General features: G+C 34.7%; 1 protein-coding gene and 1 long non-coding RNA gene across 2 annotated transcripts in view; one reads left to right on the top strand and one right to left on the bottom strand.

Moving 5' to 3' along the window:
• The window catches only part of LOC145720117 (uncharacterized), a 28930-nt gene extending 3077 nt beyond the window's left edge, over positions 1 to 25853 (top strand). Inside the window, exons 2-3 of the long non-coding RNA XR_014142863.1 lie at positions 969 to 1462; positions 25714 to 25853. This is a non-coding gene — a long non-coding RNA (uncharacterized LOC145720117). The remainder of the gene's footprint in view (positions 1 to 968; positions 1463 to 25713) is intronic.
• Positions 1 to 27239, bottom strand: part of ELF2 (E74 like ETS transcription factor 2) — a 106511-nt gene that overhangs the window by 24781 nt on the left and 54491 nt on the right. The gene's annotated exons all lie outside the window — the stretch shown is intronic.

The raw sequence follows: 27239 nt of genomic DNA, 5'->3' as shown, positions 1-27239 counted from the left end.
TATTTAAAATTCCTGTAAAAACAGAATTCCTTGGGCTTTAATGCACTTCTGCCTTGCTACTGAAACTAAGATTTCAAAAGCCACCAATACTTTAGAAACCAAAAATACTATACTGGAAATAGCAAGTAAGGATAAGCTGCTGCTAGAAATATAAGTTGGTACAAACTTTCAGGAAAGCACTGTGGCATTATATGTTAAGAGTCTAAAAGAGGTTCATACATTCTGACCCAGGAGTTTCATTTCCTGGGCCTAGCCTGAGGAAATAAGACATTCAATGGATTGTGCCATTAAAAATGCATTTGAAAAAATTTTAACAACACAGTAAAATAGTAAAAATACAAATATGCCAAGATTTAAATATATATTTCTTCCACCAATATGACTCAAACCCTGTAGTACATGTGAATGTATGTATATGTAATATACTGTATACATGTGTGTACACACACGTTTCACACATACTCATCTGCATTTCTCAAGTCTTCAAGATTAAGCAGGTATTAATAAGCAGAATAAAAAACTGAGAACAGATAGGCTAGGATGGTAGACAAATCATATTACAGCACATAAGAGCAAATTCATATTCTGCTAATAACATTACAGAAAGATCTCCTACATCAAAGTTACTGCTATATCCTAGCAGGGGGAAAAAAGATAAATAGGTAACTCTTACTGAAATAAAAGCCACTATGCTAAATGCTTTACGTTCACTTTTTTCACATATTCCTCCCCCTCATTCCTATGAATTATATATTACTATTGCGCTCACTTTATTGATGTGGAATCTAAGGTTCCTTGACCAAGGTCATAGAGTTAATGGGAGGATTTGAACCCAAGCACTGACTCTAGAGTCCTTACCCTCAACCACGACCCAAGCACCAAAGTAACAAGGCCTTTTTATCTGTTATAATGCATTTAGTCCCTGTCCATTTTCTTGTCTGAAAATCCTTTTTTTTTTTTTTTTTAAGAAAGAGAGAGCACAAGCAGAGGAGGGGCCGAGGGAGAGGGAGAGAGAGAATCTGAAAAAGGCTCCATGCTCAGCCCAGAGCCCAATACCGGGCTCCATCTCGCAACCCTGAGATCATGACCTGAGTCGAAATCAAGATTCAGATGCTTAACTGACTGAGCCACCCAGGTGCCTCTGAAAATTCTTTTATATTCCTCCCTTCAAGACGTGGAACCTAATACCCTTCTCCCTTCTAACAAATAGTATAAAGCTGAAGTGATGGTGTGGGACTTCAGAAACTGTCTGCTTGATCTCTTCCTTTAGGGTCACTCTGAGGAAGCCAACTGCCATGTCATGAGTACACTCAAGTAACTGTGGAGAGGCCCTTGAGGCAAGAAAAAACGGCATCTTGCCAACAGTCTTGTGTCTGCGCTAACTATAAGACCGATCCTCCAGCCCTAATCAAGTCTTCAGAGGACTGCAGCCTCACAAAAGACCCTGTGCTAGAACCAGCAAGTAAGCTACTCCCCAGTCCTTAACCCAAAAAACTACAATATAAGAAATGGTTGCTGTTTCAAGATGCTATATTTGGGGTAATTTGTTAATCAGAAAAAGAAAATACAGAAGGAAGGCATTTAAACTCTCAACTTGTCACATTTCAGAGCTTAGATTTTAAAAAAGGATAAAGTTTAGAAACGACTTTAACTTTTAACTACAGTATCCTGAGCAGTTCTTTCCATTTCTTAATTCTTTATAGTCCAGGCATCAACTCTTTCATCCTCCAACCTCTCCATTTTGAAAATGTCTTTGTATTACCATTAAAGTCTAATATAACAAAAAATAGATACCCTTGGCTTTTTGAATGATTTTATGGTTCCACAGTAACCAAAATGGAAAACATTCTTGAGAGATATTGTTTCCAATACCATATATGTTGCAAATGTTTTTATTTTTAGATTACCCAGATGATTTCATTTGTGTTTTCCATTTATCTAGTATATGGAATCATAAAATGTTACGGATTGGAAAGGAGCCTAGAGACCACATCACCTAGAGGTTTTCAAAAAATAAAGAACCTGAATATCATGATCTCTCTTCCTGGCTACCCTAAATTAGATATATTACATCTTGAAAACCAAATATATAATTGTGTGCTCTAATAGATGCTAATAAAAACAAAAGGCACAGGCTTTAAAGTTTAAAAAAAATTACAGGTTGGAATCTAAGGGAGTAGACATTCTATGCATTAATATTATCTTCCTACAATTCAGGAGAAGGATGCCAATTTCCTATTTTAGTAATTTTACAGCTCTCTACCAATGGGACAGTTATTTGAGAATCACTAATTTAGTCCAATGCCCTTACATTTTACACATGGGGAAACTGAGGCCCCAAGAAATTAAATAATTTGATCAGTCATACAGTATCTTATGATTTCAAGGTCAAAAATTCTACAATCTTCTATAAAACTTAGAAATTATAAAACAGACAAAAAGTTAAATCCATTTTACTCCAACTATATAAACTATAAGTTGCAAAATGATTGATGTTTTGTTTTTTTAATGTCAAAAGCTAAAGCAATGGTTAATGTCTTTCTGACAAATTAAGAAAATAAATGAAAAAAATTTTTGAGCAGTGAATGGTGGGAGAACAATAAAAGGACGCCAAATGGTCTAAGCTTTTCTGATACAACTGAACTAATAAAATTCAGAGCTGGGGTGTGATGTGTTGGACACGCTTAGGAGGAAAAAAAAGTCAAGAAAACTAAGCTATAAGAAAAATATGCCTGGGGCGCCTGGGTGGCTCAGTCATTAAGCATCTGCCTTCAGCTCAGGTCATGATCCCAGGTTCCTGGGATCGAGCCCCGCATCGGGCTCCCTGCTCCGCAAGAAGCCTGCTTCTCCCTCTCCCACTCCCCCCCCCTCCTTGTGTTCCCTCTCTCACTGTCTCTCTGTCAAATAAATAAAAAATAAAATAAAATCTTTAAAAAAAAGAAAAAGAAAAATATGCCTATCAAACAATAAAAAAAGAAGAAGAAAGAAAAATATGCCTATCAAGGACAAACTGGAAATCAAGTGATTTAGGACCATTAAGTAAAGCTTGGTTCATCAGCCTTGGAAGACAGACAATAAATGTAGAATCTACAGATTTACAGAGAAAAGATTAATTATTTCACATGTTTTATGCTACTATTTTATTATCTATTTGCAGTTTTTTATACTACTGACTTGTTTATTTAATAGTCAGGTTTTATAAAGTATTATTAAAATGAAGGTGTGTGAACCCAAAGTCACATATTCATTCATTTATTCAACAAATAATTATCTAGCACTTACTTTGAGCAAGTTTCTGTCATAGGCATCTATTATTATACCTGGTAGCACTAAGTTATATAACAAAAGGAAAAAATTAAGCCTTCCTAATGCACACAGAACTCCCACTAAGGGTAAAATCCTTAGAGACGGTATGATGTATGAAACTGATTATACATGAAATTAGGAAATAGTGAGTTTATACTACAATTTGGACTACCACCCAGGAAAGTTAAAATTATTTATATGTATAAAAGCCTTCATAAATCACAGATTTTTAATGAGGGGTTCACAAAGGCAAAATTTTGTTAGTACTCTGCATTTTTCTAAAGAGAAGGGCCATTGCTTGTTTTAGTCTCAAAGAGATCCATGACTCCTAAAAGTTATTTTATCAGAAGTTCCTAGAAGTTATCTTAAGTATCATAAGTTATCTTGCCATATGCATTTATGGACTACAAAAACTCTACAGTGAGTAAGGATTCAGTATGTGCCATTTTTTTTTTTAAATGTTTTATTTATTTATTCATGAGAGTCAGAGAGAGAGAGAGGCAGAGGCAGAGGGAGAAGCAGGCTCCCCGCAGAGCAGGGAGCCCGATGCGGGACTCGATCCCAGGACCCTAGGATCATGACCTGAGCCGAAGGCAGACGCTTAACCATCTGAGCCACCCAGGCGCCCCAAGTATGTGCCATTTTTAAGACTGACGGTTTGGGGGCACCTGGGTGGTTGAGTCAGTTACGTGGCCAACTCCTGGTTTATCTCAGGTCATGATCTCCCGGTAGTGAGATCAAGCCCCAAGCTGAGTGAGCCCCAAGTAGAGCTCTGCACTCAGCGCAGAGTCAGCTTCAGATTCTCTCTCCCTCCCCCCTCACCCCCTCACACTTTTTCTCTCTTTCTAAAAAATAAAGAAATAAATAAAATCTAAATAAAAAAAATTAAGGTTTGGTTTAGATTCATGTTTTCTGCATTTTACTTATTAAGTTATTCCTGGGACAGACTCTCCTTGAGCTTGTTGACTCTTCACTCTGTGGTTTACACTAGGTGACACACTGCTTCTGATTCTTAGCAGCCATTCCTAGAAGACTGTCACTGATGTTGTAGCTAGTCTTTTCCTAAGGATATTAGACAAACAACTCTTTCCAAACAGCATTTATTAAGCACCCATATGTAATGATACCCTGCAAAATGAGTTTAAATAGTTAATGATAACTACATTTTAGATAACATTTATGACAAGTGATTTCAAGGGCTTGGATTTTTATTATCATTAGAGAATATGTAGTATCTTGAATACTCTGGAAATTTTTTTCAATTCTTGTGAAACTTTATAAGAGCTAATAACATGATTCGCATTTACCATGTTTATGAAAAATTTACAATGGAGTTCTCAGCTAAACTATACTACCACTTTAAGTCGAATTCTATTTTGATTGATTCCTAAAGGAATATTCAGATTACGTAATTTCTTCCCCTCTTACAATATAGCTTCTGCACTCTACCCACCAAAAAGTTCCTCAGAGATTAACACTGAGCATTTAATTGCCAAACCCAGCTATCTCCTCTTAGTCTTCACCTGACTCTACTTCTCTGCACAAATAACATTATTAACCACCCCTTACTGAAATCCTTCCCTTCATTTGATTTTTCATGAGAATAAACTGTCTGGCTTTGTTTTCTCCTACTTGTTTCTTTTCAGTTGATTTCACCCACTTCCACACAACCCTTTAATGTGGTGTTCTCCCAAAGTGTGATCCTTAACCACTTTCTCTCTTCCTTCTTTACTCTTTCAAGAATAGTATTTATTATCCATTCACTTCCAGGGTTTTCAATATTATTTCTGTACTGATTCAAAAATCAGCATCTCCAGGCTTGACTTATTATTTTTTTAGATCTAGGTTCTAATTTCCAATTATATGGCAAACATCTTTATTTGGCTAACCCACTGGTACCTAAAGGTCTTTTATCTACAAATCTCCTTTATTTTCTCTATCAATAACATTACCATCATCCCAGGCTACAAATCTGAGTCACCTATGATCCTAGTTTAGGAACTCGTCTATTATACAATTTTTTTTTTTTTAAATAACAGGAGAGTCATTTTTTTTTTTTTTTAGATTTTATTTATTTATTTGAGAAAGAGAGAGAGCGTACAAGCAGGGGGGGTGGCAGGCAGAAGGAGAAGCAGACTCTCTGCTGAGCAAGAGCTCCATGCGGAACTTGATCCCAGAACCCTGGGATCATGACCTGAGCTGAAGGCAGATGCTTAACCGACTGAGCCACCCAGGAGTCCCTATTATACAATTTTTTAAAAAAAGATTTTATCCATCCATTTGAGAGAGAGATAGCAAGACAGAGCATGAGCTGGGGGGAGGAGGGGGTGCGGTGGGGAGAGGGAGAAGCAGCCTCCCCGCTGAGCAGGGAGCCCGACACGGGCCTTAATCCCAAGACCCTGGGATGCCGACCTGAGATGCTCAACTGACTGAGCCACCCAGGCGTCCCTATTATACAATTTTTGAGGGGGATTTAAAACATACATGAAATTATAAAAAATAATGTAACAAACAGTCACCTTCCCAACACCCAGAACCAACAACTGTTAACATTTTATTATTTAAAGGTGTTTTTTCACCCTAAGAAATAACACATTACAGGGGAAGATAACATTTTTGAATACTACCCCCAGTTCTCATTCACCATTCCATCTCTCCAAAGAAACCACTATCGTAAGTTTTATGCATATTCTTCAATTTTTTACACTTTTATGTTTTTGTGTATGTATATATTTATAGGTGTGTGTATCCCAGAATAATATATATACTATTATTTTTGCATGCTTTGGGTACTTAAATGACATTATTCTATATACGCCATTCTAAAATTTCCTTTTTTTCATTCAAGATTTACATTCTATCCATGTTGGTGTAAATAAATATAGCTATGCTTTTTAGATGCTACACATTATTCCAGTACATGAATTTACCCCCATTTTATTCATCAAATTATCTACTGGTCAGCAAATAAATTTATTTCCACTTTTCACTTTTATGAACAATGCTACAAAAAATTCCTCTCCATGTTTTTTTACACATGTATGCTAGAGTGTCTCCACAGTATATAATAGAAATTTTTACATACAAATAGAATTTTTATATAATAGAATAAGTGCATTTTTAATTTTATATGTTACTCTCCCCAAAGTAGCTGTGCAAGTCCAAAATTCCACCAGTGATGTGTTAAGAGTATCCATTTTTCTCAAATTCTTGTCAGTACAAGATATAATCAGACTTTAAAATTTCTGCCATCTGTTGGGTGACAAGAAAACCATCATTGTTGTATTCATTTGCATATACTTAATAAGTACTGAGGATACTTTTTCATATACTTACTAGCTATTAATATTTCCCTTATAAATTGCCTAGTCATATCCTTTGTCATTTTTCTATGATAATTTTTGTCTTATTCATGTGTAGAATATTAACATTCTAGAAAATAATTCAGATATGTGTTGCAAATATCTTCTGCTAGCCTGCTCTTTGACTTTTACTTTGATTGGCCTATAGTATTGTTTGTCCTACAAAAATTTTAGGTTTTGATGTAGTCAAATTAATATGTGTTTTACCTTACAGTGTATGTTAAAAAGGAAATCATAAAGGAATTAAGAAATATTTAGAAATGAATTATAATTAAAATATGTCAAATAGGTGTGACACAGCTAAAACAGAACTTAGAGGTCAGGAGATGAAAAGGTTTAAAAATAAAGAAGCCAAGTATTCAATTCATAAAGATGGACAAATCAACAAAACAAAACCAAAGAAATAGAAGGAAAGAAATAATAAAGAATAGGAAAAATGAAATAGAGCACAATAATTTTTTTTTAAAGACAGGGAGGGGGGTAAGGGAGAGGGAGAGAGAGAATCTTAAGCAGGCTCCACACCCAGTGCAGAGCCCAATGCAGGGCTCAATCTCACAACCCTGAGATTATCAACAGTCAGATGCTTAACCAACCAAGCCACCCAGGTGCCCTGAGAAGAATAATTTTAAAAAACAGTGCAGATTCACAAAACCAAAAGATGATTCTGAAAAGATTAACAAATTAGACTTCGGCAAGAGTTATCAAGAAAAGAAAGTGCAAATATAAAACAAAAAGAGAGAAATAACCACAGATACAATAAATATAAAAATAATAAATCAGTATTATGAACAATTATATCTTAATTAAGTTTAAATGTGGATGAAGTATATAAAGAAATTGTGTAAATTATATAAAGAAAAAAAATGAGTAGTAAGTAGTAAAGAAATTAAATGTAGTACAAAACCTCCTCTTCATATTACTTAATGAAAGGTCCTAAACTTAAAGGAAAACAAAGCAAAACAATGAGCAACATGTATCTTTAAATGCAAGAAGTTCAAGATCTGAGAATCCATCAATTAACTGGCCACATTAATAGATGAAAGAAGAAAAATTATGACCTACCAAAAAATGCAGAAAAAGCATCTGATAAGACTCCATACTTAAGTACAACTTAACACAAAAACAAAACCAAAGGCATAGATGGGAATTCTTTATATACTAAAACCTACAACAAACATTAAACTTCAAGTTGGGATACACTCCCTTCAAGATTAAGAACAAAACAGGGATGCCAATTAGTATCACTACTCTTCATCATATTGGAGTTCTTGACCAACATTGTAAGAAAAGAAAAAGATGTAAGATAACCGGAAAGAAGAGAGGAGGGCTAAGTTGTACCAGCTGAAGTCTTCCGAGACCAGTTAGCTCCCAGTTGATCCACAAATGACCACAAATAGGGAGGTAAACCCAGTCCATCTCAGCAAAACCACATAGCTAACCCATAGTCTCAGGAAAATCAATAACTAGTTCTTGTTTCAAGCCAATAAATGGTGGTGGGGGGGATTGTTATGCAACAATAGCTGACACAAGGAGTGATGGGTATCCATTACTGGGCAACAATAAAGGTAAAATGTGATGGATATCTGTGGTGGAGTATTGTGCAGCAATTAGCAGCAACATATTAGATATATACAAAGCAACACGCATGGATATTAAGAGCAGTACTTACTAAAAAAAGAAAGAAACATTAAGATACATAATACCATTTATATAAATCTTAAATATATACAACAGCATATACACAATGTGTTAAAAATATGCATTAATCAAATTAAATTTGATGTTTATGAGCAAGGGAGATGTGACTTTATATAAAGAGAGGACAGAAAGGAATAAATCAATTGAAAAATAAATAAGAGGGTGTGAAATAGGGATCTAAACCTTTCTCTCTATAAAAAGCCAACTATTTTAATGTAATTTATTAAATAATCTGTCCTTTCCCACTGACTTATAAATCTATGTCTGTTACACACCAGGTATAAATACATGCTTACTCTGTTCCTGGGGTCTCTATTCTATCCTAATAAATTATCCGTTTGTAGGCTAATAACACATTTTAAATTTTTCTAGGGTCACAGGAGGGCAAGCACCCTATACTTTGTTCTTTTGCAGAATTGTCTAGACTATTTTTGGATCTTTAAGAGTTTATCAAATTCTTCAAAAAACAAGTCCTCTTGAGATTTTGACTGGAATTGTATTGAGTTTATAGATTAATTGGGGAAGAATTAACAGCTTTACCTTGTCCATCTTTCCATGTGTGTTTGTAGGTTAAAGATTAAAGGAATCAAATGGTTTTGGTCTATTTCCTCTTAAGTAAGTTGTATATCCCTTCACTTATTTATGCCCTTCAATAAAGTTAAATTCTTATTTTCATTAAGGTATTGCATATTATTATTAGATTTATTCCTAGATACCTATTTAAGTTTTTTACTATTATGAATGGAATCTTTTTTGTTTCATTTTTATTTTTTATTTTAAAATTTTTATTATTGAAGTATAGCTGACATACAATGTTACATTAGTCTCAGGTGTAAAACATAGTGATTCAACAATTCTATATGTTACTCAGTGGTCACCAGGATAAATGTCATCATTTGTTACCAGATAATGTTTTTACAGTATTATTAACTATATTCCCTGTGCTGTATTTATCATCTTCATGACTTCTTTATTTTATAACTGGAAGTCTCTACCTTTTGATTTCCTTCACCTTCTCTGCCCATCCACCTCCCCCCCCCCCCCCGGCAACCAACATTTTGTATTTATGGATCTGTTTCTGGTTTTTATTTGTTTTGTTTTGTTTTTTTACATTCCACATATAAAAGTGAAACCATATATTTGTCTTTCTCTGACTTATTTCACTTAGCATATTATACCCCCTGAGTCCATCCATGTTGTCACAAATGGCAAGATTTCATTCTGTTTTTATGGCTGAGTAATATTCCAGTGTGTGTGTGTGTGTGTGTGTGTGTGTGTGTGTGCATACCACATATTCTTTATGATTATCTGATTATTATTCTTGTATAGAGCAACCCTGATGAACCCTCTAAGCAGATTTAAAATCTATACAGTTTCTTAAAATTTATGTGTTAATTAAACCATTTGTAAATACCAATTTTGTTTCTTCCCTTCTGATCTTCATGCCTTTTCTTTTTCTTACTTGCATTTGCTAGAACCCCCAGAAATAATGCTTTTTAGTAAAGATGACCGCTGGCATCCTGTTTCCCTATTAATCATGATATTTGCTATAAATTTTTAATATAGACACCTTATCAAGTCCCAATTGAGATTAAGAGTCTCAGAAGATGGTGAATTTTAATAAATGCTTTTTGGATCTACTGGGATGATTATATAGGTTTTCTCTTTTAATTTATTCATGTGGCAAATTATATTAACAGATTTTCTAATAACCTTCTTTGCCTTCCTAGTATGTATTTAGTCATTATGTGTTTTTTAATAAGTGCTAGATTTACTTTTATTTATTTAGAATATTTGTAGCTATGATCATACATAAATTCAGCAAGAAACTTATTTTTTTTTTATGCTGGGTCCATTTTAAAGTTAAGGTTTACTACCTCCATAAAATGAGTCGGAAAGCTTTCCCTCTTTTACTGTTTCCATAATAGTTTGTATATAATAGGGCTTATGTATCCCTTGAAATTTAGTAATAGGCCTGGGTCTGATGGATTTTGACTGAGGGAATGTATATGTAAAATTAAAGAACTTAAAAGGTTGACTTGAACATTTTCTATTTCTTCTTGAGTCAGTTGTGTGTGTATACATAAATATATACACACACTTACATATACATATATATAATTTTAATTGTCCATAGGTTTTCAAACTCCTTGGCAATAGGTTGTTCATAGTATTTTCTTATGATTTTCAAACTCTATTCTATTGGTTATATTTTTTGTTCTTCATAGTGCTCATTTTTCTTTGATCCGTCTTTACAGAGGTTCATCTATTTTTTAAACTTTAAGGTTTTATTATCTGTTTTCTTTTCTATTTCATTAATATTTACTTTTTTATCTTTATAAATTCTTTTATTCTACTTAATTTGGATTTATTCTGTTGATCCTTTATTACCATCTAGATGAACATATGCTCATTATATCAATCTTTCATATTTTCTAATAAATGCATTTAGAGCTACTAAATTTTCCAGTGGGTTCTACTTAAATCACATCTCAAATTTTTATATGCAATGTTTTCATTGTTATTTAGTTGCAAATATTTTATAATTTTCATTTTCTCTTCCATTAGTGAGCCAATATAAAGTATTTTGATTTTCACCTCATTGTTGATTTCTAATTTTATTGTATTTTGATGAAATGATATATTTTGAATGACACAGATTTTCTGGACATCGTTGAGATTCCTCTATGACCTAGTACACAGTTAAAAGCTGACCTATATATAACTGAAAAAAGTGTACAGGGTTGTATTTTATTAGGTTAGGTACAATGTTCTATATATCTCTAGTTTATGAAGTTTGTCAGTGCTGTGGTTCAATTCTTTGATCCCATTTTTAATTTTTTATCTGCTTCATTTTTCAATTTTGGCAGAGGTGTGTTAAAGTCTCATTGTTTTGTAGGCATGTCCACTACTCCTTGCAATTTTAAAAGTTTTTGCTTTAAATGGTATTTCAAGGCTATGTTGTTAGATGCATATAAGATTATGATGATTATATTTTCTGGGTTGTTCCTTTTAGCAGTTTGAAGAGTCTCTGTCCCAATTAAAAATTTTTACCCTAAATTCTATTTTATTGAACCAGCTTCCTTTGGTTAGTATTTTTCAGATGAATATATTGCTCTATCCTTTTTATATCATTTTGTTTTGTAGAGCTGTTAAAAATAACACAGACTCATGTTAAGATCACAACAGATTATTTTAATATAATTTCTGGTCTTGGACTTATTTCTACTATCTTGATTTATGATTTGTAGTTCCATTTTTTTCTCCTTTGTTGCCTTGTGTTGGATTGGTCAAGTTTAGTTTATTCCCTACCCCCAACTTAGTATTTTGGAAGCTATCCCTTCCATTTCTATTATTTTAGTATGTTCTAGTTGCTTAAAATAAATGTCCTTTTCACTTCTCATCTTCTCCAGATCACATTTCACACAGTTCCTAACTATTTTATTCAAGGGCCACCACAATCTAGTTCCACTCTATCTTTCTAGCCTTACCTCTCTCTACCATATACCTCTACAAAGCCTAATCTCTAGTTAAACTATATTGCTTGTCAATCTCTAAATAAAATACAAAATTCCTGGCATTCTGTCCTGGTTCATGACATCTTCTCATTCACTCACTCATTCAATCAACAAATAATTTATTGAAAACTTATTTGGTGCCTAGCTCTGACCAATACCAGTAAATGATAAGGTCTCTGATTTTATAAAGCATCATGTGGAAACATTAAATAAACATAAATAGAATAGAATAGAACATCATGAATACATGAATTCAGGTAAGTTAACTGATGGTAACTGGCTCCCACCTTCCACTCTACCCTCAAACAACCATCACTGGAATACACAACTACCCACCAGGTGGCACCAAACCACAGCCGGACCTTAAGGCTGATTGGGATGTCTTAGCCTGAGTCCTGGAACCCCTTCCACACACATCTTCCTCCATACCATTATCTCGGGTCATTTTATTAAAATCATAATGCCATATCATGTGATCTGAGGTTTTTGGAATTATTTACCACCTCATCGTGGGAGTTTACTATATCACAAGTTGTAGGTGCTAACCAAAAAAGAAAAATGGGGGGCTAAGACAAAAATAACAGAACAGTCCTAATTGAGATTGATGAGTATCGGCTAAAGGCAATCTCTCTCTGAGAAAGTGACATTTAAATTGAGATCTAAAGGATGACCAGGAGTAAGAAACTGAAAAACTGGGAAGCAAACAGTGTATGTAAGCACCCTGTGAAGGTAAAGTTTGGATTCATGGAAATGCAAAAAGACAACAGTGGTGTGTATGTGTGTGTGTGTGTGTGCGTGCATGTGTGTGTGTATACTGGGGTGAGAGGGGTGGTATATAATTCATCAGAGTATAATCTTCAGAGATTGGACTCTGGAGCCCTACTTAGCCTCTGAATTTAAATCCTTGCCCCACCACTTAAATGCTCCACCACTTAAATAGCTGTCTAGCCTTGGAAAAGTTATTCAGCCTAGGGTTGTTAAAAGAATATTAAAATATTAATATGTGAAGCCCTAGGAACTATTCCTAGCAATATAGTAAAGAAATTTCAAATGTTAGGGTTTTGGTTTTGTAGCTATTATTGTTATTGTTTCTAGGTGAGTGAGAGGAACCAAATTATTCAGTGTCTTGAAGGCCATTTTAAAAATTCTGAGTATTATCCTAAGTGTAATTAGAACCCATTGAAAGGTTTTAGGGAAGGGAGTGTAATGATTAACTTTATAAATATATTTTTTAAGTCACTTTGGTTACTAGGTAAAGCATAGATTGCCTAGAGTGAAAGGGAGAAAGGCCAAGAATGAAAACAAGAAGTTAGAAGGCCAATGGCCATGATAGTAACTCTATAATAAAAAATAACTACAGATTGGTCAAGGCTAGCAGCAATGAAGATGGAAAGAAATGGGAAGATTCAAGATATATTTTGGAGGTAAAACTGACATGTTTTGGTATTGGACTAGGAGAAGGTATAAATGATGACTTCTCAACCAGAAAATCCTTTGCTACTGGACAAAGATTCTTTGTCTACCAAACTTTACTTAGGCTCCTGAACCTTCTCCTACCTCCTTCTGCATACTTCCTTGTAAAATCCCACTTTAGCAAGAACTCTGCTAAGTCAGTTTAGCTAGTCAGTTTAGAATCCCCCATCCTCTGTATCTGCTCACTCTCGATATTTGATAGGGTTCCTCATCCTCCCCCATCCCCCAAGTGATGTCTGATCATCCTGGTCTGTCTTCAGCAAGAATCTGTTTAGCCATAAACCCCACCCCTCGGTTCCTGATATTTCCTCTCAGTAATTTTCCATCCACTGACCCCCATCCTGATCCTCGGCTATAAATTCCCACTTGCATATGCTGTATTCGGAGTTGAGCCCACTCTCTCTCCCTCATTGCAAAATCCCATCATAGTGGTCTCTATCCCTATCACAATAGTTCCCCCTTGAATAAAGTCTTCCTTACCATGCTTTAAGATTGTCATTGAAATTTTTTTCTGTAACACTTTTCAAATGAAATTTTATTCTCCCAGGCTCAGGTAAATTATGAACTTTCCATTACAATAGCTAATAGCGCTCTCCCCCTCATTCTCACAACACTGATTTTTTTGATCCTTAGGTTATAAAAAGTTGTTTTCTTACATATTTTCCCCAATAAAGAGCAAGCTCCTTTACAGTTATGGTCATATCTAATTTTTTATTCTAGCCCCCCCTACACACACACACAAATGCTCTGCGTACCACAGGCAGTCTCAGGTAACCCCACAAATGGTCTCAGAGCCAGGGCAACTCCTCATACTCTTTTAATTACTTCCTTTTAAGAAGTATAAGAATTCAGCCTGCTTTCTTCTCCTTTCAGCTATTCATTCTATCTTTTGGAATTCTGTTTCCCCCAAGACTAGTTGCAGAATTAAACTAATCTCTCATTAACCTCCCTATTTTGGGGGCCCCCCCAAAACAAGTATACAGGGAGGCTTTCTGTTAAAGTGCTTGCTATTAATTACTATTGAAAAACAGAAGGTGACAAAGTTAAAGTAGGGTGTTATGATCTTTATGGTTTCCAATCTATAGGTCCTGACTCCCTTTGTGAGATGGCAAGCTGAATGCACTGGCTTCTACCCTTGACTTTTATTCCCAAGGATGAGTTTCCCAGAAGTTCTTTCTTTTTTTGTGGAGGCTTCTCCTCCCAGAAAATAGGACTGCAGATGAAACCCAAACATAGTAATTGGTGTCTTCTTGTCTCTGAGGGCTCCTAAATAGGCAGGAAATGGTAGCAAAAAAATTAAAAACAAATGTGATTCTGCCAACCTCATTTTTTTCAAACTAAATAGCTAAAACTTAATGTTGTAAGTCCAAATAGATGTTATGTGTAGAACAATGTCTCTAGAGAAGAAGGAAAAAAAAACAAGGATTTTCAAGTTTGTTCAGGAAAGCAAATGTCAAAAAGAGATCAGCACCTTTTGATTTATTTTTCCTCTTGGACCAAATCCTTGATTTCCTCTTGAATTTTTTCATTCTAACTTATTATTCTAAATATTTATTTTCTGGGAATTAAGTAGCAGAAAAAAAGGTGATATAGAAGAAAAAGGATTCAGATTTTCCTAAAAGTCTTGTCAAATGTCATGTACAATAAGAAGTACCTTTTTGCTAACTAAGTTAGAGACATAACTCTTTTCCTTTTGATGTAAAACTTTCTAGAGTGATCTTCTGTAAGGTCACCTAGTATTAAGAAAATGTGTCCCACGTTCTGGCTTACAAAGAACTCATTTTGTTCAAATATATTCTTAAAAAATAAGTAATAATAATAATAAAATAATAAATAAGTTATCCTGGAAGATAACTATTATCACCACCCTCTAATATAAAAGATATGAAAAATATTTTCAGTTAAATTTTAAAATTGTTCATTCAAGTAGCATAGTATCTTGGCTGATTTACAAAGTGAAAAGAGGGGCACCTGGGTAGCTCAGTCGATAAGGCAACCAACTCTTGGTTTCTGTTCAGGTCATGATTTCACAGGTAGTGAGATCCAGCCCCACATGGGGTTCCTCGCACAGCAGGGAGTCTGCTTGAAATATTCTCTCCTTCTGCCCCCCCCCTGCACTCGCTCAAGCTCTCTCTCTCTCTCAAATAAATAAATAAACCTTTAAAAAACAAAGTGAAATCAAACATCCAATTATGATCAAACACTGACCTTAAACTAGGAGAATATGGGTTATTTGTTATAAAAACTGGCACTCTATCTTAATAATGCCTAAGTGAGGGGGCGCCTGGGTGGCTCAGTCGTTAAGCGTCTGCCTTTGGCTCAGGTCTCGGGCCCCGTGTAGGGCTCCCTCTGTGGGAAGCCTGCTTCCTCTCTCCCACTCCCGCTGCTTGTGTTCCCTCTCACACTGTGTCTCTCTCAAATAAATAAATAAAATCTTAAAAAAAAATAATGCCTAAGTGAAAGAGAGGAAATGCGTTACATTCTTTCTTCCCTAATATACTCAATGAAAAAAATTATAGAAACATAAAAAATTTTAAAAATAACATTAGCCCTATCTCATTTCCTAATCTCCACTCCCAAGTTGTAATTAAGCACTGTAAACAGGTTGTGTTTTTTGCACTTTCCTGATTTTTTTGTGAATGGGAAAAAGAAGTCACTCATGAGTTTCTTTTTTTTTTTTTTAAGATTTTATTTATTTATTTGACAGAGAGAGACACAGCGAGAGAGGGAATACAAGCAGGGGGAGTGAGAGAGGGAGAAGCAGGCTTCCCGCTGAGCAGGTAGCCCGATGCGGGGCTCGATCCCAGGACTCGGGGATCATGACCTGAGCTGTAGGCAGACGCTTAATGACTGAGCCAACCAGAGCCCCACTCATGAGTTTCATGGTACTGTTTCCACACTAAAAAAATTAAAATGGTGACATTTAGAAATGCTTAATTCCATTTGACTTGCTCCTCTGTCCCTAAACCCAGAGGCCTTAACTGTCAACTATGCCCTTATGATGAAATTTAAAATGACCCACCACATAGCAATAATGAAATCTGGAACCTTTAAGTTAGCTACCATACTTGGCAGTTCTTTGTCTTTCCTCACCTTTCCCCAACCATCCCTACTCCATAGTATTATTTCCTTGAATGCTTGTTTTTCTCAATTTAGTTGGTAAGCTTCTTTGAGGCCAGGCCGCATGTTTTAGTCAACTTTGAATCACTTATTCCCTAGGAGCCATGATGCTGTTTGTTCAAGTACTTTGTACATGATAGATGTTAAGTTTACCAGTATCTCAACTGTACTTAGTAACTGTCACATGAAAGAGGAAAGGGAGAATTTATCTGCTGCTTCAAATTATGAAAAGAAATGGTCTTGGCTTAACTGCAAATATTAACTCTAAAGAACAATTTCAGGAGGTGTTAATTTATGTGGTATGATTTGTGACAGAACAATTTTACAATATGGCAAATTTATATGCTTTCTCTGCTAGATTCTAAGCACTATGAATGTAGGTACGTTGCCTGTCTTGTGTACCCCTCCAGCCCATGCCTAAAATAGTGCTTGGCATATAGTAGATGCGCAGTGAATATTTACTGATGAATTAATTAATAGTAATTCATTACATCATCTCATATAAACCTAAAAGAATTTTAGTATCTTTTCACCCCCAATAACAATCTTTTGTGATGGGTATAACACAATATCATAAAAAGCTACTGTATTAACTGGGTTTTCCTGATGGCAGAAGCTCTCTTTCAGTGCTGTCATTCCCAACAGTCTAGATAATGGTTCTCAAAGTATGATCCCTGGGCCAACGGCATCAGCATCAGCATCACGTGGGGACTTGTTAAAAATATAAATTTTCAAGTCCCATTCCAGATCCACTGGATCAGAAGTTCTGGAGGTGGGGTTAGCAATCTGTATTTTAACAAGTGCTCCAGATGATTCTGATGTATGGTCAAGTTTGAGAACCACTGGCCACAGAAATTTTTGTCATGGAAATAGGGGGATCTCAAAACACAAACAGGTCATAAAATATTAAATGATGGTTTAAAGAAATATACTAAATGTTCATATATGAGAGTGTCTTAGGATAAATTAAATTAGGTCAATCAATTAAGGGACATAAAAAATTACCACTACATAGTTGAGGGCCTTTTTTTTTTCCTTAGCAGGGATCATAAAAGTATATTCAATAAGCAACATTTAAAATGGCTTTCAGATCCCTACTATGAGTTATTAGGAAGAAAAGAATAGCAGTAGGGCAGAATAAAGAGCAGGAAAGTATGAGAAAAAGGTGGATGACAGCTAAAAGAATATATGGATGAGACCTAGAAAAACTGTTTTTTAGATTCTAATTGAAATTAAGCACTTTAATTTTAAATAAAGGCACAAATCACAGTAGTTTTGGCAATATCTATGACTTCATAACCAATAGAAATCATAAATATTTTCATATTATAGTTGTTACAGATACCTCAAAATATAATTTATGGTCATCACTACTATGAAATTATAGGCATAAATTAGATCTGCCACTAGCTCTCATTACTAAAGGCATTATTAAAGAAGCATATGCATTAATACATCACAATTAAAAATAGTCTAAAAGCTACGTTTCAATTTATTTGGTTCCTCTGTAATCCTAGATATTGCATGTTATATATTTACAAAAATTGTTGTGAGAAGGTCCACAGGCTGAATTCACCATATGATCAAAGAGGCCCATGACACAAAAAGATGAAAAAACTACGAAAGTTAATAGCTGTGTTGAAAATGTTCTTGACCTCCTTTAAATGATGACCTTTCATGAACCTAAGAAAACTCATAGGCCTCTTTCCCAGTTTATAAATGGGCATGGAGGATGCATAAGGGACAATGACTCCTTCTCTTGAAACAGAATTGTACCAAGTTACCCAGCTTTGAATTCTGAAAAGAAAAGCTAGCTGTGCAACTATAATTTTTAATCTCTATAATTTCTAGCTTAGTTTGGGCAATGGGCATACCTAGAGCTCAGATCTATAGAGGCAGACAATTTAGTGGAAGGTGAGTAAAAATAGTTGACTAGCTATTAGGGAGCTCTGAATGAGAAGCTAAGGAGTTCAGATTTTATTTTAGGTAATGCTTTGTTTGTCTTGTTTCACTTTTCATTTACAGCACTATTTGGGGAAAAACTAAATTTGTGTAAGAAACATACTTTGTTTAAAACTCTAAAAAGGCTTCCCATTGCCCTTTAGATATGGCCCAACAAACAGACACAAATCTTACAATGTCCTCAGCAGTAAGAGTTTTTTACCTCTTTAGCTTCATTCTAATCCCCTTTCCTTTTCATAATCCATATTCTAGCCATACTGAATTCCCTTCTACAACTCAAATAGGCCATGTTCTCCTTCCTCCAGATTTCCAACCATGCTACACTCTGCCTGGCTAATTACTTCAAACCCTTCAAATCTGTTCAAATGTTACTTCCTCAGGGAGGCATTTTCTGTCCTCCTAGGCATTCCCCAGCTATATACTCCCTAAACCTTTCATTAATCCTATCATAATGCTCATCACATTTGATTATAATAACGTGTTTAATTGTTCATTTCTCCACATAGCTGAAAGCCTGGTGAGAGCAAAGACAGGGTCTTGTTTACCCCAAGACATGCTGCAGCCCTCAGTAAGAGCTGGTAGAGGATGAATGGATGGATAATTTGCCTAGAAATGTTTTAAAGCATTCCTACATTTAAGAACCTTCAGCTATCCCTACTTGGCAACATTTATAACCTTGTGTGCTCATTTATAATTCTATATAATCCAAATTTGCCCTCTCCTCTAAATGAATAAAAATTTGGGGCACCTGGGTTGGCTCAGTAGGTTGGGCATCTATCTGCCTTTGGCTCAGGTTGTGATCCCAGGGCCCTGGGATGGAGTCCCATGTCCAGCTCCTTGCTCAGTGGGGAGCCTGCTTCTCCCTCTCCCTCTGCTGTTCCCCCTGCTTGTGCTCTCTCTCTCTCTGTCAAATAAATAAATAAAATCTTTAAAAAAGATAAATGAATAAAAATTTATTATTTAGGCACATTGTTATAGAGTGAAATTGAAAGTTAACTAGTGTTTTAAAAACTAAAAAGTCTGGGGCGCCTGGGTGGCTCAGCTGGTTGAGCAACCAACACTTAATTTTGGCTCAGGTTGTGATTTCAGGGTCATGAGATTGAGATTCTCTCTCTCTCTCTCTCTCCCTCTCCCTCTGCCCCTCCCCCTGCTCAAGTGCAAGTGCTCTCTCTCTCTCTCTTAAATAAATAAATAAAATCTTTTTAAAAATAAATATAAATAAAAACTAAAAGTCTGAGCACAAAGGAATGAGTGCTATAGTTTCCAAAAGCAAACACCCTTTATTGATCTGTTCTCTAGATATACTTATCTTTCTTTATATACAAAATATGATTCTTAAAGCATATAAATACCATTTAAAATCATTCCTTTTCATTTCTGCTTTATTAACTGACAGGGTAGTTCTTTACTTTTGGCCTCTATCTTTTTCCTTCACATAACAATCTGTAAAACATATATTCAAGTGCACTAAAAATCAGTGGCTATTTTAAAGGGTCCTTAAAGGATCCTGTTTTAAAATTATAGTTTAGGAAGCAGAAGCTTTATTTCATTTTCTTTTTGGATCACAAAATCTGATTAAAAAGTAACAATTATGATAAAACACTATTGACTGAAGTAATGTGTCATATTAAAACACCTTTCATCTTCTATATTCTTCATAATTTAATACCTTATAGTTACTTTGCATACTTTTAAACAACAAAGTTAAATGATTTTTCACTTTAACACCCTCTATTAAAAGACAGTAAAGAATTTAGAGACCATACTCAGCATATATATGACTTCCACAACCACAACTCACCTCCATTTTTTATAAACCTGATATTTTAATGTCCAATTCCCAGTAAATACGAATTTCAGGAAGATTCATAATTGCATGACACCATATTTCATTAATTCTAAGATGTACTTTTTTTCACATTTTAACATCTCTGAAATCAGGATGTATCTTACAATTGATGGTATCCTAAAATTTATAATTGGCAGCATTTCTTTCTTTTAGTGGTCTAAAAATGTTTCTTACAATAGGTGGTATCTTAGGCTAAATGAAATATAGTTATTAAAATATTAAAAACTTTTCTCTAATAATGCTTTCTAACTCATCTAAATCACAATACAATTATAATTCAAACAGTTCTAGAATCAAAACTAACTGAACTTAAGATTCACATTTTACCTTTTTAGAAAACTAGTCACTAGGCTAAACTCAAAAAAATAGATAATTAAAAGAAAACACTTCTTTAAAAAAATGTAGGAAAAAGTCTAGATTTCAGAAGCAGAAATAACAGAAAGAGAAGGAAAAAAAAAGACTTGAAGATGTTCAGTCAGTAGTAGCTTCCAAGGAAGTAGAGGCATGAAATAGCCCTAGAGCTTAATCTATAAAAAGAAACAAGTATTAGGAACATGGCAGGGGTTAGCAGAGATAACAAATGGTTTAGGAGGAAAGATACTGTTATATTATTTCTCCCTCCTAAAGGAGGAATCGTCACCCTTTAAACAAAAATATGGTATAGGTAGTTGAAATAATTGTAATTAAATGTAAAATTGTAAACATTCTTAGTAAATTAAAAAACAACCTACCAGCATTGTCTTCCTTCTGGCTCAATCTGTTTCACCTTCAGGTAATCCTAGGATAGGGGCTCCTTTTCAGATCCCCAGTTTTTCATGTCGATCTTCTACCTCCCTGTGGCAACAATATTTTCTAATTAAAAGAGTCCTTTTGTGCCACAGGGAGGATTTCTGATGGTATAACAAATACAAAAGTTATCACAGCTCATCATGAAGTCAACTTAGTCTTGAGATTTTTCAAGAAAGAAATTTGGCTCCTGAATTTATTTTTCAAGACAGAAATCTGGTTTTATTTTTTTAAACTGCCCTTTAAAAAGCTAAACTTTCATTTACTTAAAAAAAAAAAAAGCAGTGCTTTCTTGTTGAATTATGTAAAAATTCTTATCATTTGTCTATCTTTTCAACTAATCTCTAAACACAATTTTGTTGATCACAAAAAGAAACTAAGTTTTCTTGATCATTTCTTTAACTACTAACACCAAATTTTTATGTTTTGATACCTGGCTAAAAACCAAAGTCCTACTCCTAATGATCAGAAGAGAGATGTAGGAAGCGAACAGACTTTCAGCCAATGTCTGTTAGTAAAGACTAATAAATCTACTTGTATTACATAACATAATGTTAATTTTGCTTAAAATGTACATTTTAAAAAGGCCAGCAAGAAATACAAAAAGCAATACTTGCTGTTCCCTTGCTGGTAAGGGATTATGAGTAATTTTCACTGTTTTTCTTTGTAATACTTCCCAATTTCTCCAATGAGCATGTGTTGCTTTTATTATAAGAAAAAAATCAAATTTAGGTGTAAGCACGAATGATTAAAATCTACTGTGACTGGTGCCTGGGTGGCTCAGTCATTAAGCACCTGCCTTGGGCTCAGGTCATGATCCCAGGGTCCTGGGATCGAGCTCCGCATCAGGCTCCCTGCTGGGCGGGAGGCCTGTTTCTCCCTCTCCCACTCCCCCTGCTTATATTCCCTCTCTCGCTGTCTCTCTCTCTGTCAAATAAATAAATGGATCTTAAAAAAAAAAAAAAACCTACTGCGACTTTAAGATGAAGTTAATATAATATGACAACATTATGGCGCTGATATATTTTGGATGCCCATATTTATGTTTTTGGATGACTACCCTTTTATATTTTAAATAACCCTAAGGTATTCAATGTTTAGCATATTAACAAAAAAGAAAATATATTTAAGATTTTACACAGATGGTTCTTGATTATACTGCAATACTGAGGCAAAACTCAATTTATTTCAATCTGTATTCCCTAACCATTATGTGTTAAACACTATTATTATATACTATATTCAACAAAACTAAAAAGTATGGTCCCTGTCTTCGAGAGACATATATCCAGTTTGAAAACAAAAGGAGTATGAATACACACAAGAACAGTATAAGAAAGTACATGATCAAGTGCCTTAGTCCAGATGGTCTAACAGAGGATCAGGAAAGGGACCGTTTAATGTAGACCATAATCACTGTGGAAAGTTTAGTGTAGTTGGCCTTAAAAAAATAGATAATACTTAATCACAGTCTTGATAGAAAACTGTATTTGAGCAAAAGCTCAGAAGATAAGAAGGCCAGATTAGGAAGGATCTACTTCTGGATGATTCTGTGAGTCTGAATTTGGCAGAGGAGTGGCTTTTGAAATCTGATAAAGAGCTTCAGGAGAATGATAAATGTAGGTGCCAAAGCACAGTAAGTTAAGGAAGGAATGACAAGGAAAAAGTACAGAATGAAGGTATAGAGCCTTTGTTTTTTTTTAAAAGTGGAAGTGAAAGGAAAGAGAAAAATACAACAGAGAAGTAAACAAATGTTCTGTTTTAATGTTTAAAAGACCTTCTCCATATTTGAAGGCATAAGGAAAGGTTCTAATGAAGTTAAGGGAATACTTATGGAGCACTTACTACATGACAAGCACTGTGCTTTATATATTTATTTTATGTAGTCCTCACGACCTTGAATTACTAGTTTATGACAGTGAAACAGACTCTCAAAAACTTAAACACTGATAGGTAAGTAATAAAGTAGGAATCTGAAACCACGACTAACTAACCATCAATATCCTTCCCTTTTCTACTAACGAGAACTACTTAAAAGTCTTTAAAATGAAAAAATGTTAACCTCAGGAATAGGATTTTCTATCATATTTGATCACTCTTGGCTTTTCTTCATGTTCCTCAAAATGTAAACATTCCTTAAGGTTAATTCCTTAATTCTGTGTCCCTTGTTCTTGATCACAGAGAGTCAAACACAGAATTTAATTATCTTCTCCCTTGGAGAAATCTCTCAAATACCTTTCCTTTTGGAGATTCCATTTATTACCATGGCATCAATGACTATGATTTCCAAAACAGTCTCTCCTTGACCTTTCTTTACTAAACTTCAGTTGTACTAGATATCTTCCATTTGCCCCTCCAGATCTATTCTTTACCTTTCCTGATGCTGCTCTCTGTCCCAGAAGGCTGACTTCAACAGGACTCCTATTGCTTTAAATTGCATTGGGTCAATGGAGAGCCTTGGCAGGGCATTAGAGGGAAGAAGGAGAAGAAAATCATAGTAACCCCTGGCTCCCTCTCTGTGGCATCACCCTCAAGCCAGCTGCATCCTTTGATCAAAGGTCCCAGATTCTCCCAAGGTGACCCTCTCTTCTTCTAGGTTCCAGCAACCATTCCCTCCCTTGGGGCCTCAGGCCAAAGGACAGAAACAGCTCTGCTACTGCCACTTCTGGCCTACTGCCCTATTTCTTATGATCACCCTACACTTGCCCATATATTTATAACTAGTCATTTTGTAAAACATTTTTTAAATTATCCTAATTTGAGTATGACATCTCCTTTGTTTTGGGACCCTGGCTATATATTTGTGCATCTTTAAATACCTAAATATTTCTCCTTAGATGCTCTGCTTCAACTCAAAATCAACACACCTACTACCAAACATATCTGTTTCCCAAAAGAGTCTTGCCTTCCTCAAATCCCTATATGATACTTATGGCCATCACTTAAGGCCAAAAAACTTAGTGTCTTACCTAACTATGCCTCTCCCCCTAATTTGTCATGTCAAGTATATATAGTAGCATATAGAGCATATATAGTAGCATTGCTTATATAAGCCCCTTCTGCTCCCATCGCTTCTACTTTGTTTTGCTCAAGTCACCTCTTACCCCATACTACAACAGCTAGTCGTCCTGCTTTATCCCTTCTCCTACAATCATCCGCTATCTCCTGAGATACTAATTACATGGTACTTTCTACTCAAAACCTTCCAAATCTTTTTGCTTCTTACATGCCTAATCACTAACTCTTGGTTCAAATCATAATCTAGTCACAACTCCTAATGGAACCCTCTGTCATGGTCTCATTTACTCAGTATCTTCTAAACATGCCTTGAACTTCAATATTCCACCCATTATTAATTATATTTCCCTCAGCTACAGTGCCTTTCACTCACCTCCTATCTGCCCATCCAAATCCTACCATCTCTCCTCCTTCCTTCCTTTCTCTAAACGTTCCCTAATCCTGTAAACTGAACTTTCTTCTCCTAAAAATTTCTTTGAATTTGTAAGTAGCACCCTATTGATTCTATACTGCTTTATAGTTTCAATATAATATATATTATATATAAGTAAATTATTAACCCCTTGAGGGAAAGGAACATGTTGAAAACAGTGCCCTTGCACATAAGAAATGCAAACTATTACTGACATCATAAAGTGGAAGTTTAAGAAGAAAAATATAGTAAGTTAAGGTGCAAGATGAAGAAGCAGATCCTAGATAGCTCAATCTTCTCAGCTAAGCCTTAAAAGATTTCTATCAAAACTTATCTACTATTGATTGCATTGGTATAAACTTACTATTTTTTAAATGGCAATCTGTAATATGTACACATCGGGCTCCCTGCTATAAACTATATATATATAGTTTTTTAAGAGTGAACATAAAAACTGCATTTCAAATCTTAGTAGGGAATCCCAGAGACTCCTTTCCATCCCCAACTCACCACCTTAGTCTATCTAGCAGGCCTCCAGAGCTCGTGTACCCTACAGCCACTGGCAAAAGTATTTCCAGCCTGCCAGTCAAGACCACCCTTCATTCATACTTCATTACTTTTCCTCAAAGACTCTTTATGATTACTGATCTCCAGTTATCATCAAAAAGCAATTTATTTTTTTTAAAAAAGCAATTTATAGGTTTAGATAAACACACTTAAGGTCTCAAACATATTTGGTTTTTCCTATAAAATTTGAGAGGATGACTATTACTCATAAGCTCTGTGAGAAAGACATACATTTTCTTTGTCTATAAAAGACATTTACTACTAACAAAATGAGAAATCATTTTATACATAAAATAAGTAAGATGGCTAAGTGTACATCACTATATAATTTTAATACTCCTGCCTGGATTTCATCATGAACACTGTTTCTGGTATAGACATATATATATGGGTATATAAGGGAATAAAAGAAGAAAAACTTCGATGTAAACATGAAGAGAACTGATATAACAGGTCAATATATATAGTTATGAACATTTTTTAGACTAATATCATCTAAGTTATAATGTAGGAGCATTCCAGGAAGCATTTCCTAGACGTACAAAAGGAAATCTTGTTCTATAAGGGATCTCATTTTCACCAATTCACCAAATAAAAACCGTTGTAGACATCTTATAAATACTCCTTTCCTTTTCTTCCCAGTCAGCTTCTTCTCCAAAGCCTATATGTATCTGGAATTTAAGTTAAAAATTCATAGCGCCACAGAAACGAACCTAATCCTACTCTACTACCTAAAAGGAAACATACATCAGGGTAAGTCATAACAACATTTATTTATATGTCTATGTTCTAAATGTCAGAAGAATGAAAATTTATTCAGATTTTAACTCGTTAAAAACGCTTTTTATTCTTTACGGGGTGCCTGGCTGGCTCAGTCGGTAGAGCATGGGACTCTTGAATCTTGGGATTGTAAATTCCAGCCCCATGTTCGGTGTAGAGATTACTTAAAAGTAAAATCTTTTTTAAAATGCATTTTATTCTTTAAATAAAAACAAAATTAAGGGGCACCTGGGTGTCTCAGTCGTTAGGCGTCTGCCTTAGGCTCAGGTCATGGTCCCAGGGTCCCGGGATCAAGCCCCACATCGGGCTCCCTGCTCAGCGGGAAGTCTCCTCCTCCCTATCCCACTCCCCCTGCTTGTATTCCCTCTCTCGCTGTATCTCTCTCTCTGTCAAACAATAAATAAATAAAAATCTTAAAAAAAAAACAAAATTAAGTTCAGATTAACGGATTCTAAACTAATCTATATATATTAACAATCCTTATAAAGTTACATTAAAAACCCATGAGCCATAGTATTTTCAAATAACTCAGGATACTGTAGTCTCAAGTTCCACATGCCTTATGATGAATAAATAGGAGTGTTTTAAATTGTTCTGATTATAGATGTATGAGATGTATGAGCCAGCAGATTTCAGTCTGAATTTGGTATTGCCTTTAACAGAGTTATAAATGAATTCTAAGTTTTACAGTGTTACTCTGTAAGAGAGACAAGAATGGCTATACTATACTATTCTTTATTTTTTGAAGTGATAAAGCAAACATAGATTTTTAAAAAATGAACCAGAATGGAATTAAAAATGTTTAAGATGAACTTCTCAAGTACTTCTAGACTATTTTAGAATAATGTAAGTTATTTACTAATATTTCCTTTTAGTGTTGAAGAAAAACCAATCTAAAAAATATTATCAACTAGTCAAAAACCATTTTCAAAATATCACAAAAGTAACTATTCTTTTAGCCAGACTTGTATATCCTCTTTCAATATTACAATCATTCATATCTCTGCCCTGCAAATGATTATCATCATCCTCAGAGTTCAAGATAACTAAGAAAATAAAATCCCTTGAACAGATTATATTCTCTTCCTATTTGGAATTGCTTTTACCTGAGTAATTTAAATTAATGAAGCACTGATCATCAATTATACAACCAATAATATTTGGCTGACCTGCTCTGGTATTTTAATGTGATAAGTATGCATAATTTTCTACTAATGGGAATTTGGTACTATAGTTTTCATACTTTATGAAGTTCCCAATTTGCTACCAAAATCATAGTCTTCCTTATTTTTTTGATCAAAACATCTTCCAGAAATTTCAAACAGGTTCTTTTTTTTTCATTCAACTTAAGCTATCATACTTTTTTCTCTTGTGCTATTAATTTTCTG

This window comes from Leptonychotes weddellii, chromosome 2 (genome assembly GCF_054177405.1).
Source record: "Leptonychotes weddellii isolate Sample4059 chromosome 2, ASM5417740v2, whole genome shotgun sequence".
Classification (NCBI taxonomy): domain Eukaryota; kingdom Metazoa; phylum Chordata; class Mammalia; order Carnivora; family Phocidae; genus Leptonychotes; species Leptonychotes weddellii.
The sequence above is the reverse complement of the archived record's forward strand: the minus strand, read 5'-3'. Positions and strand labels throughout refer to the sequence as shown.